The sequence below is a fragment of the Parasteatoda tepidariorum genome, chromosome 7, assembly GCF_982258835.1.
Source record: "Parasteatoda tepidariorum strain Cologne lab strain chromosome 7, Ptep-v5.0, whole genome shotgun sequence".
Lineage (NCBI taxonomy): Eukaryota > Metazoa > Arthropoda > Arachnida > Araneae > Theridiidae > Parasteatoda > Parasteatoda tepidariorum.
In genome coordinates this window covers 62,700,115-62,705,926 of record NC_141761.1, presented here as the reverse complement: position 1 = coordinate 62,705,926, position 5,812 = coordinate 62,700,115, and positions in this window count along the sequence as shown.

Here is a 5,812-nt window from a genome sequence, read left to right as displayed (position 1 = left end):
CCTCGTAATTGTAAATCCAACCTTGAAACACAAAGGAACTTCTGAATCAACAATCGGAACAAACTAAAGCTATTATGAAGAACTTTGTGATGGAACATGGACATTTTGCATTACATGGAAATTTTGTGCATTGCGTTACATGGAAAGTATAAAACCACACAAACCTTCCTCAGTCAGCCCGACGGCCAAGGTATTCTAACCCAAAATCCATCTACCAAGAGGGTTTTTTACATCAATACGGTATGAAAATAAGCGTTCACAATTATACTTTAAAAAAGTGTCCGGCAATATTAAAATATTTCGATTATCTACATTTTCATTTTTTTCTTATTCTTTCTTTGATCATTTTCAATGTCAGGCAAGCTTTTATCCGAGTCAGATCGACACTGTACTTTCAGAGTCAGAGCACACATTACAAAAATAAAGAATTGTGCTTAGTTTACAATTACCTTCTTCTTTTAAAATATTGCGGGTAATTGTAAACTAGAAAATTTCATACCCATTATAAGAAATTCCGAATTAAATTACTGTATAACGTACCAGCACTTTAGGTGCATGATACGCAAAATCCATTTTTATTGTAAAATATAACAGTAATATTTACTTAATTAGAGAAATTCAGTGATTTTGCGACAATTGTTGTTATAAAAATAACTATATAATTATTATTTTTTCTGTAATATTTATTTAATTAGAGTAATTCAGCTATTTTACGGCAATTTTTATTTTATTTTTTATATTATAACCGTCGTTGAACAGCCGACCCAATTTTATGGGTTTACGATTACTAATGTTCAACTCCGTAGCCTCGTAATTTTGAAACCAGTCCAGAAGACAAGTGAACTCCTGGATCGAATATTGGGAGAATTTCGCAGTCGTGGAGGACTTTTTGGTGGAGCTAACCCGCATTTGGGTTACATCGAGAGGAAGACCACGAGAACCTCCCACGGTTAGCCTGATGACAAGGTGACTCTAACACATGATCCGTCTACCACTGAGGATATTTCGCGTCAGCACTGTGGTCGGTGCAAGCCGGATGCGGAATTCGTATCTACTGGGATTTGAAACCCGTTAGCCTCATTGAAAGGCGAGCGCTCTATCCCCTGAACCATGTAAAAATTACGTTATATCAGATTTTTCTTATTCCGTATCATGTTTCAGTAAAAATGGATTTTACGGTACGACTGAGAACACCGGCACCCAGAACTACAGGGCACGAAAGTATACCGGAACCCTGAGTGCCGGCACTTTTTGCCGAAATTTTTTGCAGTCCATTAAATAATTTACTAAAGAGTAATTTACTAAAGAGTAATCAATCTAAACACTCTATTACGCAAAAAAAATTAACAATTATTATGATTTATATGGAAAATATTTTAATTTCTTACATAATTTTCGTTTTGTAAGCAATTTCACTATTTGTCAAAAAAAAATACAAATATTTTATTCACATATGTTTTAAAATTAAATATATTACGAAACTACTCTAAATTTTGCAAAAGGTAAAAAAATAATTGAAGTTCGCGTAAAGCGTTGTATTGTGCTTAAAAAATTAACAAGAGTTATTTACGACTTCTCGCATTGACCTTCCAGCATTAATTTTTCGATGCATTTCTAATAATTATATTGTAGTTCTAAATGCTCATTAACGGATCGAAAAAAGCAATAATTTTCCCTCTACAAACAATGATTGCATATAATCAGGAAATAATATATAAATAGTTAATGGCTGGAAAACTAGAATACACAATAAATGCAAGTGTAATAATAAGTCTTTTACTATTTATTACGATATGTGTTTATTTACATTCAATTTCCTTCAGAGAAACCTTCAGAAAAACCTATAAAAAGAAATAACTATGCTAATTCAGAAAAATTTATTAACATAAAAAGAATCTGTGAGTAGAATCAACGAAAACAGCTCCGATTTTCTTTAACTCCTGTTTAAATCGTTTTTCCGATGTTATAACTTTATTTGTCAAAATAATCTGATTTATTTTATTTCGCACCATGTTAACAAGAATTATAAAACTTCTTTGATTCAAAAGCATTATTTGTTGTTCGAATTCTCATGATTTTATCGTTCTACTTGTTGGTTATTAATGCAAAACGGATCTGAAGTAGCCGCCGCCCAACTAAGCTAAGATTTCTTCTGGTGCAATAATGCTTTGCATAAAAGTATTCGAAAGATATGATTTCCCAAAGGGACCATACCCACGAAAATTACAACTCACGTAATGAGAAAGAAGGCGTGTTTCTAGATGATGCATTTCTTTTAAAACAAAATGGAATATTCAAATATGTGAAAATAAATATTATGCTCCAATTTACACTCTCAGAAACTATTAATTGTTTTGCTAACTTAACGAAGTAATAAATAAATCAATTTTTTTCTGCTTGTTTATTAAGGGAAACTCAATAATAAAATGACGTTCAATTCCCGATAACAAAAAATATAACAATAAAATATGTCTGCAGCGAAATGAAATAAATGAAGCATGCATTTTTATCAGGCAAAAACTTTCCGCATCGATTTGGGCTCACTAGCTAGTAGAAAAGTGGTCGAAATTGCGATTTCATGATTTCTCCCTCACATACGAGATTTTGAGTAAATCAAAGGTTGTTAAAGTACTGAGAAAAAATGTCTACCTTTACTAAGTGTCAACACAACCAAAGGTAATAAGCACCTAGTATTATTTTTACTAATGTTTGCACAGTAAAATAAATAATAATTAAGCTGCGGATTTTTTTTTTTTTTTTTTTTTTTTTTTTTTTGCATCACATTTTTTAACGTATCTTGGATATTTTCACGTTGCTGACTTCATATCTGAAATCGGCGGTTTCTCTCTCCAAGCTATAATGCAATATGTTGAAATTAGTTTTGCTTCTAAAGCTACAAATTTCTCTTAATAATATTTTAGTCTATTTTTTGTCAAAATGTGCGAAGTTCGAAAAGATTATATATAACAGGGTAGCAGAAATGCTGCGACAAACTTGTAGCGGAATTAAGGCACAGAATCAGAATTAAAATTGCATAGAAACTCATCCCCGGAAGCGACCTCATACGCCGCTAGTGGTGCTTCCCCTATTGTAAACTGTTTATTTGTGTGCTTCGATCTGAACAAGTCATAATAAAGAAGAGATCTTAGCCGCTTATTTCGACATCTCCGGGCATTGATTCCTATGCACTTTTAATCCTGATTGTGTGTCCTAACTCCCCTAAAAGTTTATCGCAACATTTACGTAGTCCCCTGTTTTGTGTATCGTTTTTAAACTTGGCAATTCGAAAAAAAGTCAAAAATTTAATTTTAAAAATAAATTTGTAGCTTTAGGAGCAAAACTCATTTCATAATTGAAAGCCTCATATATAAATTCAGCAAAATCAAACATAAGGATAGATAAAGCAAAAAAAAAAAAAAAAAAAAAAATTCTCCATTTTTATTTATACGCAGCATATTAAAAAAAATGATTAGATGTAAAATTTACATTTGAAATCAATGCCATTGCATTTTGTAATAACAAAATATGTGATTTATGTAAATTTAGTGAGACGACTTTGACCAACCGTGGCAATGACCACTTTATCCTTCTCCATGCTATTAAAAAATGTATGGTTGAAAGCGAAAAACGTAAACCAATGGCATGCATGCCATTAGGTGGAACACTAACACAAGAGGTACTTCGATGGCATGCGAGAAGTACATATTAAAATACTTTTGTTCCTAGCATTCACTAAAAACAGCAATTCAAAATAATATTTATAAACTCTAATTCTAGCTTTGATTTTGGGTGCTATTACGGTATTTTTCAGGACGTATAGCTACTGATTCGTGTCCCCTCACGTTGTTGAGGACACAGACTTTCTTTTGGAAAGTAAGTGAATGCGAGTAATTTTAAAAAGAGAACCGCCACTAAAGGCACGGAAATTTGGCCCTCGATGGCCAACTTAACTCAGTCACCTTTCAAAATTATCTTGCACAACCTATAAACTTTAATGGTAACCAAACCAAATACACAGCACAACTCCCACAATATTCACGGGGAAGTTATTTGATTTCAATTTTAATTATTTTTAAGAGGCGTCTGCGATATTGTCAAAATTCTTTTGTATTGAATTTTAGTTATAACTTAAAATCTGACCGGCTGTCACTAAATCACACAAGCAAACAGTTTGCATTAGCGAGGGACATTTTAGCACGGTAGGTAACAGAAGTATTAAAATTATTTCCATGCTAGGAGATAAGATAGAAAACTGATTAGACATACACGCATAAATACTTAATGTATAGTTTTTAACACTACATAAATTAAGACAATCTAACAAAATGAATTATAACTATATATTATGCTATAGTGCCCATAGATGGCGCCACTGGAAAACAAGAGCAATCGTATCCCCTCGCTGCCTAAACAGGCATACGTCAACGACATGCTTTAGTGTAGTTTGTTGCCAATAGAATCACGAAATCGGTATTTTACTGCTCACAATATATTATGCTATATATTATGCTATAGTGCCCATAGATGGCGCCACTGGAAAACAAGAGCAATCGTACCCCCTCGCTGCCTGAACAGGCATACGTCAACGACATGCGTATCCGAACATAATTTCCTTAAAAAAAGTATACCATATTATTTAATTTTTAGTTTAATAATAATAGTTTTTTTCTAACTGTAAAGTAAAGAAATTTTAACATCAATTTAAATTATGTAATGACGAGTGTAGTAAGTGGAAGAGTTTCTGAGCGATATAAACTTTATCATGTCATGAAAAATTGGTCTATTTTTTTCAATTCAATATGTTTATAATCATTTATTTAATTTTATAAATAATAAAATAAAATATTGTATTTTATATTAAATATCTTTGGAGAAACAACTTTTTAAATTAAATGATTTTTTTTTTAATTTATAATTTGCTTGAATAAAGTCACAGATATAGTGAAATATGCAAATAATGAAACTAAAAATATAGAACTCAAACTTTTTACCGTCATCCTGTGAATCCACATTTTCTAGATTTCGAGTATCTACATATTTTTGAGGTCAAGAATCCTTATCCTTTAAAAAATAAAAACTATTTTTTAGAATATTTTTTAAACCGAATTTTTAACTAGAAATATCGCCTCTCTATAAATCAATTCATTGAAATAGACACTACTATATTATACTTACATTAGTATGTAACCCATTAGCATTTTTTTTTCAAATGAACAAATTTTTCTCACCTCTTTATTTTCTTATTTCCTAAATATTATCAAATCGCAGTACATGGATTGAATATTTAAAATTTTTAAATCAATCTATTAATTATTGAGCTGCTGCCTTTTGAATAATTTGAATTTTTTTTTTCTATCTTTTGTTTAAACAGTAAACTGTTAAACAAAACACGTGGAATTTGGGTTTATGTTTTTAGGATCAATATTTTTTTAAAAATTCATATCCTTAATGACAAGAAAAAGTCAGAAAACATTATTTTGATTTGTTGCACATAAGCTCTATCAATTAACTATCGAGCTGAAAAAATATCTGCGTATCCTTTCCCTTTATTCAAAAGGAATCACCCTTCGGAGGTGAATTCTCTTCTCAAAACTGCATTGCCGCATGTATGAAAATCAGTCCTTCAATCAAGCTAGTATGAATGCAACTAATGAAACATTTACTCAAAATGTTCGGGAAATATTGTTTAAAAGTAAATAGAAATATGCGTAAGTATTTTTTTTTTCTAAATTTAATTTCAGAACTTGTAACTTTTTCTGTAATAAACCTCAGACTATCTTCCTTTCTTTTCTTTTTTTTTTGTGAAAGAGAC